Below are 14,499 nucleotides of genomic sequence, written 5' to 3'. Positions count from 1 at the left end.
TGTGAAGTGAGGGTGCTGCACAAGGTAACCTTCGGTCTTGGCTGTGCAGATGAATTTGTATATAGAGGCAAAGGGCTGATGGTTCTTTAAGAGGATTGGAGATTGGCAAAGTCCTCTGGGAAGAGAACTCTGCAAAGATAGAACCACCTCCCACCAGCACCTCCTGGGGGGCTCCTTAACTAGCAAGCTGCATTAAGATGGAGCTGGACTTTAAAATGGAAGCCCACCTAGGAGGTGATGAAAACACAGTCTTTGTAAGGGTAAATTGCTTTATCAAAATCAGGGTACTCTCTGTTAAAATGACTGGTTTCTCACTTTGGGAGGCTGAGGTGGGCGGATCACAAGGTCAGGAGATCGAGACCATCCTGGCTAACACAGTGAAACCCCATCTCTACTAAAAATACAAAAAACTAGCCGGGTGTGGTGATGGGCACCTGTAGTCCCTGCTACTTGGGAGGCTGAGGTAGGAGAATGGCGTGAACCCGGGAGGCGGAGCTTGCAGTGAACCGAGATCGCACCACTGCACTCCAGCCTGGGAAACAGAGCAAGACTCCATCAAAAAAAAAAAAAAAAAAAAAAAAGACAGGTTTCTTCTTTCTAATAATGAAAGTGGTAGGAGCTGGGTTCCAGGAAGTTCATCTCTGCCCGGACTTTTGGTAGAATTGGGTCATCTGCCCGGGAGGAACAAATGAGCTGAGTGGGGTCCTGACCAGTGTGCAGTTCCAGGGCGCATCCTCTATGGGGCTCCCCGTAGCTCAGACACTGGCTGCCCACTGAAGAGTCATGGGTAACCAGGGGAGGCAGTGGTGGTGATACCAGTGCCACTGCTCTTACCCCTGCTACTGCCACTGATGGAAATAATAGCAACCACTGTGGATTGAGGGCTCCGACAAACTCACTCAAGAGGTTGCCTATTTCAGCTCATCAGATCCTCACAGCAATTGTATAAGTCGGTTGCTCTTACTGTCCCATGTAACAATTATGTAGGAGGCAGGGCTGGGATCTGACCCCAGCGGCCAAACACTGAGCCACTGTGAAGTGGCCTTTCATACACCTGGTAGGTTCCTGATGAAAGGTGGTGGCACTGTTGTTATGATGATCTCTGTTAATTGTCAAGCTCAAGAAGGGACATGTGGCTAGGGTCAGAGGCAAGGCCAGTCAGAATCTCAGCCAGTGGCAAGGAAAAGCACAAGTGCATGGAATTGGGGGATCCTGGACACGGCCGCTGTGAGACCTGGTGCCAGAGGAACTTTTGTAATGGCTCTGGGCTTCTCAGAACAGGCCTGGCAACTAGGTCCATAGACTCCAGAAAGGGCTGGGAGATACACGTGATTTTCTGTCCTTAACCACTTAGACAAACTCTGAGTCTCCTGGTCCTGCTTTAAAACAAAGCAAGGCTCCTGTGCTATGTGATCTCCAGCCAGTGGCTCACTCTGCTCTCAGCATTTTTAAAAGAGAGAGAAGAATCCTAACTCCCAGGATCCTCTGATAAGCCACAGCAATAAAAGCAAACTACTCAGCCAGGCCAAGGCCTGGAATTCAATGACCCAGGGAAGAAGCGTCAATATGATTTAGCCTATTGTTGAGTTCTTGTGCCCTCAGGTTTATTTTTCCAACAATGAGCAGGGCAGCTTTTTTTTAAGAACTATTGGATGTACTTTAAATTAAAAAAAAGAAAAGAAAAGAAAAGAAAACACACACACACACTCAAAATATTCAAGCTCAAAACTCCACGTTCTGAATAGCAAACAGCAGAAGGGCCCACAGGCAGGCAGAGAGGAGATGTGAATGTCAGGATGGGGCCCCCACTGACGGTTTCAATATTTCCTTCGGCTATAAAAAGCCAGGGATCCTGATATGGTGAGGAAGTGGTTAAAGGCGTGGGTCACACTGATATTGCAAGATGGCTTACAGAATGTTTCTTTCTCTTAAAGTATTTTGTTTAAATTGATCTTTCTGAAGGAAACCTTTTTCACCGTGGAAAATTGGTGTTTACGCAAGCCAACGGTCGACTCAGCCTTCATTTTAAAGCACTTGATTAGAGACAAAGCACTCGGGGGCAGGAGGGGAGTTGCTGTGCAGAGGTGTGTAGAGAGCATGGGATTGGGGCAGAAGGGCTTGGTTTGAACCCCAGCTGTGTCACTCCCTGATGAAGTGGGCTTGGGCAAGTGACCATCTGTGATGAGAACAATCAACCATACGTTACAGGGTTGCTGCAAAGATGCATGAGGCCAGGTAGGTGAAGAAGCGTGTCCTCTGCACAGTGGGAGCTGTGGCTGCACTGTGGTTAGTGCAGTGACATTCACGGGACCCCACAGGATGTAAAGGGATCAGGTCTTCTCAGTCCACCCAGCCATGCCTGTAGGTCTGCAGCCCTGGGCTCCGGCTTTATCTAAATCTGACCTAGCTATTCAATGGCGAGGAGTTTCCACTGGCTGTTGTTTTTTTAACTTTAAAAATAGTTCAGGTCAAAACCACAATTGCTGACCACTGCTTTTTGTTCCTGGGGCCTCCGAACATGGTAAGGTGCCTTGACCTCAGTTAGTCACTGTAGTTGTTTCGGAGTCAGGGCCTGCCCCTGGCCAAGCACACATATCCACACACACAACCACAGACGGAGACACACTCACGCAATCAAGGAGTTTATTGGTACCGCTTCTCAGAGGATCCTGGGAGTTAGGATTCTCTTTCTCTTTTAAAAATCCTGGAAATCAGAGTGAGCCACTGGCTGGAGATCACACAACACAGGAGACTTGCTTTGTTTTAAAGCAGCACCAGGAGACTCGGAGTTTGTCTAAGTGGGCTAAGGACACACACAGACACTGACGGAGACATATGCTTACGTGCACAGACACACAGCCACAGATGGAAACACACACTTACATGCACAGACATGGCCACAGATGGAGACACACAGTCATAGATAGAGACACACTCACACAGAGATACACACTTACACACACAGATACTCATGGTCACATAAAACTCACAGGCATACACTCATGGACACAGGGAGACCCACACTTAGAAACACACACAGTCACAGAAACATCCAGCTACAGAAAGAAATATACACCCACACACATAGACACACACTTACATAAGTGCAGAAGGACACACAAACACACACAGTCACAGAGACACACACACACAGTCATAGACACATACTCAAAGATACACACACATAGACACACCCAGACACCTACAGATAGACTCACACACTCAGACACATACACACAAACACACACACAAAGCTGCCCTTGTTGAAATGGACCCTGCAGCATTTCCCGGGAGGAATCCCTCAGGCAGCCTCCTCAGAGCAGCTCCAAGAAGCAAAGCAACAAGGAGCGGGGTGGGCAGCTACCCGGACAAGCAGGAGGTCTGGCAGCTCTGCCCTGGGGCATCCATGTGTCAGAGGGTCCTCTGGATGGACTCCGCCTCCCTCCTGGCACGCCTCGCACTTCTCAGTCCCACCCTGGAATGTGAATCCTCATCTACAGTGGTGTCTACCTCACATGGAGAGGGGAAGGATGGGAAGCCCAGTAAGCAGGTGCTCAGTGAGCTCCTTATCCATCAGGCACTTCGTGGAATCGAGGAGTTAATTCCTACAAAGCCCTTGCAGCAGTGCCCAGCACAGACACAACAATGAAGACGAGGATAAACATTCAAGTAGCACATCCTGTGTGCCTGGCATTGAATGTGGGCTGTACGTGTAGAAGCTCACCTACCTCTCAGAGCAATCCCAGGAGCTGGGTAACAACAGTATTATTTCAACTTTAGAGGGGGCTCCAGGGTAGAGTTGAAGCCACTTCCCTAGAGTCTCAGAGCTGGGGGTGACAGAGCCAGGATTTGAGCCTAGGCTGCAGGTGCCAGAGCTCCATGTTCTAACCAGTGTGTCATCTCATGCTTGTGGCAGACAGTTCCTTTCTGTTCCCGGGGGTGGGGGGTGAGGCCAAAGCAAAGTAAAAAGCTCATGGCTCTTGTTCCAGATAGACTGGGGTTTTAATTCCAGCTCTGCCCATGGCCATTTTGCCAATTTCCTTTGTCTTTCTGAGCTTCCGGTTCCTAATCTGTAAAATGGAGATATTATGATCAGCGTTCACAGAGCTGATGTGCAGATTAAAGGAGACAATGGAGGGAAAATACCTGATGTGTAATTTGCACTCAAAGTTGGTTGTATTCATCATTAGGAATGTTATTATCCATGATTTAATGCCTACAATGTAACTTGATGAAACTCGTTGTTACAGCCTAGGCTGATGGGGAGCAAGTCCCTTGCGCTGTCTGACTTGGGGGAAAGTGCCTCTACATGCAAAGCAGCTGTGGGGCTGCCAACTTGCTTCGCTTCCCTGTGGTACCACACACGGGCCAAGGTGCTTTTTTGCTCACTCTCTTGATTTATGTCCTGCCACAGCACTATGAAGTTAAATCAGGTAGGAAGGACTATGTCTTTTCAGGGAGAAATTCTCTGCTGCACAGAACCTGAACCCAGGTATTCCAACTCCAAACCCAGGGCTTCTCTCTGCTTCTCCTGGGAGAAACCAGATGTGTGACTTCTAAGCCCTGACCAGACCACCGGGCCTCTAGAAACCTGACTATCTCTAGCTGGCTTATTGAATGCTGGCTTATTGAAATCAATTGCCAAGTATTACCTGAGAGTTATCAACCTTGTATTTCTTTTGACTCTATTTTATTTCAGGCAAAGTGAGTCACAAAGAAGCATAAGTCTCAAGCCCCATTTAGGCGGATGCTTTTTAAAAATGTGTACTATATCCAGCAGGACATATGTACTGGTGACCTCCAGATGAGCTCTGTGCAATAATCAGCAGGAGTAAGCCAAGAATTCTTGTGCTTTGGGAATTCAGGGGAGGGAGGGATTTCTGGGCACTAGGGTGGCCCAGAGGAAGCTGCAGAGAATCACCAGGACTTGAGTGGGTTTCCATGGGAGGAAATAAATGGGAGGAACAGGGTGGGTGACCATTCCGAGGGGGAGTGGGCAGGGATGGCAGTGGGGTCAGAGGCTGATTACCCAAGGGAGTTATAGACAGGAGCTGGGTCCTAAGTAATCCAACAGCCCCAGGACAGGGCCTGGAACTCAAAATATGTATTGCATGAGTGAGTGAATGACTGTATGAGTGAGGGAGTGAACAAATGAATGAATGGCAGGCAGATGGACCAGTGACTTCTAAATGAAGAGAAGAATTTCCATAGAAGTGTAGTGAGAAGTAAACTTCAGAGGTCATTAAATCCCAGACTAAGTAAGAGATGTGATTTAGAAGGCACCAACCCTGGGACACACAGCAGGTATCCTTCAGGCAACGGGCAATGAGGAATCCATAAAGGCTTTTAAATGGGGTATTACAGAAAGGGCTTGGGAATTTCCTGTCACTGGGTCCTTTGTCTTTGCATTCTCAGTGCTGAAAATGGTTGGTAGTGCTCAGCAGGCCCTCAGTAAAGGATGGAGCATCAATACCTCCTGAATGTGAGCTTCTGATGGCAGGGGTTGGGAGGTAGTTATTCCTCTATCCCCAGAGCCCAGCACAAGGTGTGGAACACCATGTGTGGAACAGAAGAGAACTGGAAATGAATGGCAGGATGGTAGCTCGGCTAGTTGACTGTGGGATGGACTGGAGTGGGGAGCATCTGAGTCAGGGAGTCCGTCGGTGACTTGTAAGGTCTGAGGATACAGGGGTAGTGTGTGACCCAGAGTGCCATGTCTCCACCCTCGCACCGACCTCTCCTGGGAACTCACCCACACCTGGAAGGTGCCACCAAGGTGTCGTGGGCCAGCTGAATTGTGGCATGCTATTGAGCAGCCAGGACAGCTTAGGAAGAGAGCTCTGGAAGCTAAAGCACAGATGGACTTTTTTTAAACATCCAAGTTTATATTTGTATTCTCTTGCATGTTTTCTACACTAAAATCATCTTGTTTTCTTGATCCCTAAAAGCCTGCGTTTTACTCTGATTTGTAACACTTCAGTTTTGGCAAAACTTCCATCACAGGGATGGTAATTAATACAAGTTTCGTCTTGAAATCCCAGTCTTAGGGCATAGGAAAAAAGGCATCAAAACTACCTGTTGGTATAGTCATGATCTAGGAGACAATCTGAAATGTAGGATTTGAACAAGGCCTAGTGAATGCTATTCCTTCTTTTTTGTATAAAAAGTGCATGTGTGTTTACTTAAAGGAAAGCAGAAAAGAATTAAACATTTATAAGGCACCTTCTAAGGGCCACATTATTTATTCACATTTTCTCTCATGATCTCCAAAACAACCCTCTAAGTGTAATATTAGAATCCCTATTTTACAGATAGAGAGACTGAGGCTTGGAGTGGGTAGGTAATTTTTCCAAGGTCATAGAACTGATCAGTAGCAGGGCTAGAATTATAAAGGTTTCATTGTTCCCCCCACACTGTGCTACCTACCCCAGAAAACAGCAAGCACATCACAGACCCTTATTTTCCATTCCACTCATGAGTGGCTGGTGGATGGCCACTCATCAGCAAGGTTTTTGCAAGGGTGGCTGGGACAGCAAGAGGAGGAGGAGGAGGAGCAGGAGGGGAGCCTGGCTCCTCCATCACAGGAATGCCATAGGGCTCAAAAACACACCATGTTATGTCTGCAGACTGAAAAGGCCTTGTGAGACAAGGGAGAGTCTATCCCAAGTCGCTTTGATTCACAGGTACAACCGTGCTGCATTCTGCTTAAGACAGAGCTCTCGCCTCTACTGGCTCCTTTAAACTCCCACCACCATCCTAGGAAGTAGGAAGAACCAATATTACTGAAACCACTACTTTCTTAATCATTCTTCTGTGTATGGCCCACTTCATTCCAAGAAGAATTTGGGGTACACTCAAGAAAGAGTGTCTAAGAAGTTTAAAATCCTGCCAGTAGCAGGTGAAAGAGGTTAAGACCCAGGTTTTCTGGCCCCAGGTTTTCATTTCCCATGATGCCGTGCTGTCTCAACAGCTGGAGGAGGTCACGTGATATTCACAGGCATCCAGTCCCAGGGTACCTCCTGCTGCCTGGCCCCACTGGGTTTATTTGAATAGTCTGACTTGATCAATCCACAGAGCCTTCTAACAATTCAAGGTGAGTGAATGATGGAGGAGTTCTATTGGCTTTTTATACTTTTTAGAATATTCTAACTTGTCTCCAATGAATTAATGTTAAATTTTTAATTAGAAAAAATTTAAATTACTTTTAAAAGATGAATTCCACACTAAAATATGACTGATGCTTGTCAAAATGGAAACAGTCATTATAACTTATTGTGTAAGCACATCAGTGGACAAGTGACGTGGCCAAGTCCATTTAGAAAACCTTTGCAGGGACAATAAGAGGTGGGAGAGAAATGAGGCCCCTCACACCCCGAGGGAGAAAGGAGGTGGTTCTGGCTGAGAGAAGAGGTCCAGCAATAAGCCTTGCTGTCTTCACAGATCGGCACAAATGCAATCCTTTTCGTACTCTAGAAAAAGGCTGTCATATACTGCTCTACATCCATCAGTGCGACCTTAGCTTATTTAAAGGGGAAACAGAAAGCCCTCTGCAATTTTTAAAGCAAAAATAGCAGTCCCCAAATAGACAAAACAAGTGAACAAAACAAAGAAAATTAAAATTACACATAATCCTCCCAATCAAAGAAAACCACTGTTAAATGCTATTAGCCTCCAATATGTCTCTTCCGTGTGTGTGTGTGTGTGTGTGTGTGTGTGTACACATATATTCAGGAAATCTAGACAGCATATTGTTTTTGAGCCTATCTTTTTCACCTAACAATCCATTGTCGATATCATTCTGTATCATTACTTATTTATTTACAAGATTGTTTTCAATGCTAGCATGCTAATTACATTTAGGATTTTAGGTTATTAGGGAGAATGTTATAGACAGGTTAGGGGCACCTGCAGGCAATGAAATATGATAGACTTGGATACAAATCCCAGCTCTGATTTGCAACTGTTTGATTTGAGACTTTCTTCATCTGTAAGGAACATAACAATATTGAGAGTTTCCCCATAGGATTGTTATAATAAAGAAATGAGAAAGTTTTCCTGTAACAGTATGGTGCATTACAAATTGTAAATATTTAATAAATGATGGCTATTATTGTTTCAGGTTTTATGATGTTACAGACAATACTGCAATGTACATCTTTATAACTAAATCTATTCACATATCCATGATGATTTCCTTATGCAAAGGCATTACTGGGTCAAAAGGTATAGTTTTTTTCATCAAAAAGATAATAAAAATGTATTAAATGAGTTGTTTCCATGGCATTTTAATAGTTTCTCATTAAATAGGTGCCACATGAACATCTGTATTAAAGAAGAGTATTTTTGTTGTATGATAAACATTTATCTAGTATTTCAAACTATGATTCTTCGTATCTATCGCTAACTTTAGGAAATTGTGTTATTGTGATATAATTCACATACCACAGAATTCACCCACTTAATTCGATGGTTTTTAGTTATAGTCACAGAGTTGTGCAATCATCACCACATCTAATTTTAGAACATTTTCATTATCCCACAAAGAAATTCTATACCCATTAGCAGTCATTCCCCATTCTCCACCCTCACTCCCAGCCCCAGGCCATCACTAATCTACTTTCTGTCTCTGTAGAGTTACCTATTCTGGACATTTCATATAAATGGAATCATAGAATATGTAGCCTTCTGTGTCTGGCTTCTTTTACTTCATCCATCTTATAGCAGGTATTAGTAGTGTATATCTTTTTGCTGCTAAATTATACTTAATTGTATAGAGAACATATTTTGCTTACCTACTCATTGGCTGGTAAACATTTGGGTTGTTTCTACTTTTTGCCAATTACGAATAATGCTGTTGTGAACAGTCACATACAAGTTCTTATATGGATGCATGTTTTCATGTCTCTTGAATGTATAGGTAGGGGGTGGAATTGCTAGGTCACATGAAAACTCTTGTGTTTAACCTTCTGAGAAGTTGCCAAACTGTTTGTCAAAGTGGCCACATTATTTTATATTCCCACCAGCAATAAAAGAATGCTTTTACTTCTTCATATCTTCAGTAATGCTTACCATCTGGTTTTTAAAAATTGTTATTATTATAGGCATCCTAGGGTGTGTGAGTTAATATCTCATTATGGGTTTAATTTGCACTTCTCTGATGACTGACTAATAGTGTTAAGAATCTTTTGCTGTGCTTATGGGCCCATTTGTACATCTTCTTTGGAGAAATGTCTATTCAGATCCTTTGCTTATTTTCAGATTGAGTTATCTGTCTTTTTGTTATTGAGTTGTAAGTGTTCTTTATGTTTTCTTGATACAAGTCCCTTATTAGATACATAATTTGCAAATATTTTCTCCCATTATGTGGATTTTCTTTTCACTTTCTTCATGGCATCTTTTGGAGCACAGAATTTTTTAAATTGTGATGAAATCCGATGTATCTATTTTTTCTTTTGCTGCCTGAGGTTTGGTGTCTTATCTAAGAAACGCTTGCCTAGTGCAAGGTCCACGAGTTCTGCCTTGCATTCTATAGATAGATATTTTACAATCTATAGATATATAAAAACTTGTTTTTACAATGGACTGCTAACCTGTCCTAGAGAGAGATTATACCTTGGTATATTTTTATACTTGCAAGCTTAAATCACTCACCAGCTGTGTCTACACACGGAGGAAAGAGAAGGAAGGTACCAAAAAGTAATGCGGAGCTGGTGTGCTCCAAGCACTTTACATGCTGTTCTCAGTTTGTGCTCACTAAACCTCTGAAGCAGGGAGACACGACTGTGCCTCTTTTATTAAAGAGTGAGGCTCAGAGAGGGTAAATGACTTTGTCCCAAATCACCCACTGCTGGGGAATTGGATTCAGGCCATTTTTCTCCAAAGCCATGACACTACCCACCCTCTATTTGCCAAACAGAATCTGCACTCAACCTGCCTTCTGCAGACATCTTTGACAGGCACGGCAGTCCATGTGGTCTAGCTGTAGAACTGTCCCCCTTGCCTGTGGAGGCACAGTGTGGAGGCCTTCCCAGGCTCCTGTGGGAGAGCGCTCTAAGGGGTCTCTCCCAGGCACTTCTGCTGGGAAATGGAGAGGACCTGAGCCTTGGCTTTGTCTCTTTAGTTCAGAGCAGGCACCTGTCATATTTTCCTACAGGTCTTGCAGACTTGACAAAATGCCTTTTTCCATCTGTTACAAACATGAAGCCTAATTGCCTCTGTCACTTTCTGGCTGTCAGAAGCCATTTAAATGCTTGGCACTTGAAAATTTCTGATTTCCCAGGCAAAGGTGTCACACTTTAAAAGTGACACCATGAATGATAGCCGAGGCAATGGCTGCCCTCTTATTTCAAAGAGAATTTAAAATGCAGGCTCCTGAGCCTCCCTTCCATTGTCAATGAGCACTTCATACATACACATGGGCATATGTTTCCTTTTAAAAATAATTTCATCATTATAACTTGTAAAAGACCCTGACTGCTTCTTTCTAGTCATTTTTTTTCTGCAGCTTTGTTTCAGGGCCCAGGAGAAGAGCTAGAGCAGTGGGGACTGCCTAGACAGAGGCAAAGTCTTTTTCTATTTTCCTTCCAGTAGCCCTTAGACTGCCCCTCTCTCTCCATTTCGTCCCTCCTTTCTTTGCTTCCTCCCTCCTTCCTCCAGTAAATGCCATGGGCCAGCTCTTGACCAGCAGAAAGGACTCACCATGCCTGCCCTAGAAAACACAATGCATGCAGAAAGTTCTGAGATGCTGGTGGGTGGGAATGGCCTCATGAGCACAGGAGAGGGAATGGCATAGAAGGTGGGAGAGATCAGGGTCACCTCTCAGAGGACAGTGCCACAGGAGGCATGGCCTGGGCTGAGTGACTGAGGTGGCTCCATGCAGAGAGAGGGGAGCCAGGGGGAAAACTGGGAACTACTGGGTGCAGAGGGACCATCTGAGGAGGAGGTGGCTTCACTAGAACCTGGACGGGGCAGCAGGGCACTGGATGAGAAGGGCACACGTGAGTCCGTGAGCCTGCTTAGATTCTGGAACCCACATCACACAATTCCAACATTATCCTCTTCAAATCCTCTTCAAATAAAATAGTTATTATTATTTTAAAGAGATGCAGAAAAAAAATAGAGAGACCATGGGCTTTCGGGTTGAAGAAATCTTACTGACTCTTGCACTGACAACTTGATAATTGGCTTCATTCTCTGGGTCTCCATTTCCTCATCTGTAAAATGGGTATGTGATATGTTTCAAGGTGTGGCATCAAGAGCATAGGCCATGGGGTCCATCAGCCCAGATTCAAGTCCAACACCCCCTCTAACCAGCTGTGTGTTCTTAGGAAAACTATTTAAAGTCCCAGTGCCTTAGTTTCCCCTAATGTAAAATAAGGATGAGAATATTTACCTCATTCATTTGTTAAGATGAATTGATGAGATAACATGTAAAGTGCATACATGTTTCAAGTTTACAACAAATAGTGGTAGCAGTTGTTAAAATCAATTGATATTTCAAAGAGTTCTTGTGAAAATTAAGTAACAGGTTCAAAAAATACTTGATAACTGACAACTGTATAGTGCTTTACAGGTTATAAAGTATTACCAATAATAAATAATGATAACTGACATCTGTACCATGCTTTACAGGTTATAATTATTTATTATTGCTACTCAAACAAAAATAAAATTTTCCAGCCTAAAAATGGTTTTTGGGATTGAAATGTTGTTTTGGCCAGAACTATTTCTATAGCAACTAGGCCTGCCTACTCATTGCTCTCCCTCCATGTCTGCCCCACGCGACTAAGTGTAATTAGTTGTGGCTCAGTGGGCACCGAAGCAGGTGCTGACAGATGATTTCACACCCATCTAGTCGGTTATAACTGGATGACACTGTTTTAAATTACATCGAGGCTAGTTTCGAGTTTGCTTTGGCAAATTGTTAACAGCATAAACTGATAACAATAACAGAATCTTATCATTAGAAAAAAAGTATATGCCATGAAAGTATTAAGGCATCATAGAATGAGAACATTAGAGGAAACTGTAATAAAAGTCATCATAATGCTGTTACAGATCCTACCCTCATTTTGTGCTGTTCAAGCACACTTAGAAGTGGTTGGGCAAGGTTTAATGGCATTATTGTTTAGGAGGTGAAAATACCAGGGCAGAGTGTTTAAGAGGCCTGACTCCGGTGATGTGGGGAAGCTAGCCGCAAAGGCCTTATCGCTCAATGTCCAGCCGCTGTTTCCACTTTCGCGGTGCCCACAGCCTGCTCTGCTGCAGCAAGCTAGTTGATTATCAGGATAATTCCATGGGCATCTGTGAGCTCCTTCTATGTGCCCAATGCTGCAGGGAATCAAAAATGATTAAGGCCTTAAGAAAGTTTGCAATCTACAGGGAGGGAAAGATTTTTTTCTTAACTTGCTCCCTGTCTCTCCTGCCCTCCGTCCCTTCTTTTCCTCCCTCTTTCCAGTGGACCTTTGCTAGTTGCCCCAGGCATGCAAAGTGCCAAAGCTAGCTGTCAATAACTGGCCAAACAGATACACTCCTGCCTTCTTGGAACTTACAGTTTTTGAAAGTCAGACCAATAGAAAAGATAAGGAAGGTTGGTGTTACGAGACACCCTTGAAAAAATTCCCTTCATGGGGCCTGACAACACCCAACACCACCAACACCAACACCGTACACCCTACACCATACACCATATACATGGGAAGACTTTGTCTTTTGTCTGTGTCCTTAAACAGAGTTCACAAGGATCTCTGTGCCCTTTGCAGAAGATAGACTCTAAATTGGCACCAAGGGAAGATACAATACAAGGTTTCAACATTCCTGGCTAGAGCCCTCTTTGCTTAGAAATGAGATGCCTGTTTCCTCCTCTGAGCTTCTGTTGGAGCTGTGTTCTCTTGAGTGGGGCCTGTGTGACAATCCGTCAGAGGCAGGAAGGCTTACACAGGAGTGCAGCTACAGGAAGTGAGCAAAGAAAGCAACATTGCAAACAATTGAAATTGGGTCCTGCTCAGAGAACTTCCCAACCTCTGGGAACACTGCTGACCTCTTCATCAACCCTTGCATGGCTGAGAACAGTAAGGTCTCCCCCGATGTGGAGGCAGTGGGTCTAGGTTGAGCAATGACAGAAGAGAACAGCTTGAACGAATCAACGTATCTGTGCAGCTCTTCGCAGCAGACAGTTGTGGTGGACATAAAGCGGCTACTTTTTTTTTTCTTCTTCTTCTTCCTGAGAATATTTTTAGTGCCAAAAGACCTCCCGAAGATTCTGATGACATACACATTTAGGTTCCACTCCAGCTGGAGAAATCAGCTCATCTAGATGGACCACTGATCCAACTTTGGAGATGTTCCAGAAACATAAACTTTTATCTCCAGAGAAACAATAGGGTCTGCTCTCCCCGCAGATGGTTTTCATAGTTAGCTTATTGTCTTCCCCAGAGGTGAAAAGTCACCATTCACAATTTATTTACTTTAATTCAAAAGGCACAACCTTCATTTATTCTTTTTTTTTTTTTTTTTTTTGAGATGGAGTCTCGCTCTGTCGCCCAGGCTGGAGTGCAGTGGCGCGATCTCGGCTCACTGCAAGCTCCGCCTCCCGGGTTCACGCCATTCTCCTGCCTCAGCCTCCCGAGTAGCTGGGACTACAGGCGCCCGCTACCACGCCCGGCTAACTTTTTGTATTTTTAGTAGAGACGGGGTTTCACCGTGTTAGCCAGGATGGTCTCGATCTCCTGACCTCGTGATCCGCCCGCCTCGGCCTCCCAAAGTGCTGGGATTACAGGCGTGAGCCACCGCGCCCGGCCTCATTTATTCTTTTACTGAGGGATAGTTATGGATCACATCTTTGGGGATAGCCTCTGTGCTAGGCTCCATGGTCATGGTTAGACATACTCCTGCCTTCCCAAGCTCAGGCTCCAATTTGAAAGGAAAGAAAAGCACCTCTATCTGGTGGGTCCCCTCCTATGCACCTTGCGCTAGACCAGGAGACCAGGTGGGCTGTACACATTATTATGTATGGACCCTCATGATAAAGTAGTATTAGTAACATCACTGGGCTGAGAGAAAGAATCAGAGAGTCCCACAAGATCACACAACTCCTAAGTACTTCAAATCCTCTCTTGCTCGTTACTCCAATACGCAATGTGTCCCATTCCTAGGATGCAAATAAAACACCAAGTGGCCTTCTGAGAGGGAGCAATCATTGTTGGTTGAGAGGCATCTAGGAAGATGCATGGACATCTTCCTAGATGTTAGCACTGGGTTGGGCCTGAAGGGACCTGCCCCATGCCCTTGCAGGGGGAAAGGCATCCACACAGGAAAGAAAGGGCAGTGGTGAAGTGCATGAGGAAGAGGTGAGGGGCTTGTCTACAATGCACAGTGGTAGGGGAGTTCCTATGGTGAGTGGGGCATGGAGGCCTTGAGTGCTGACATTGCCATGGGGCTGATAAGGAGGGTAGAGAACAGATTGATGAGCTTTGAATACCAGGAAAGGGGTGAAGTGGA

The 14,499-nt window shown here is 44.7% G+C and overlaps 2 protein-coding genes across 8 annotated transcripts in view; one reads left to right on the top strand and one right to left on the bottom strand.

The window, feature by feature from the left end:
- TG (thyroglobulin) overlaps window positions 1-14,499 on the bottom strand; it is a 269,572-nt gene that overhangs the window by 40,067 nt on the left and 215,006 nt on the right. The window lies entirely within an intron of this gene.
- Window positions 1-14,499, top strand: part of SLA (Src like adaptor) — a 66,526-nt gene that overhangs the window by 8,215 nt on the left and 43,812 nt on the right. The window lies entirely within an intron of this gene.

This window comes from Pan troglodytes, chromosome 7 (assembly GCF_028858775.2).
Source record: "Pan troglodytes isolate AG18354 chromosome 7, NHGRI_mPanTro3-v2.0_pri, whole genome shotgun sequence".
NCBI lineage: Eukaryota > Metazoa > Chordata > Mammalia > Primates > Hominidae > Pan > Pan troglodytes.
The sequence above is the reverse complement of the archived record's forward strand: the minus strand, read 5'-3'. Positions and strand labels throughout refer to the sequence as shown.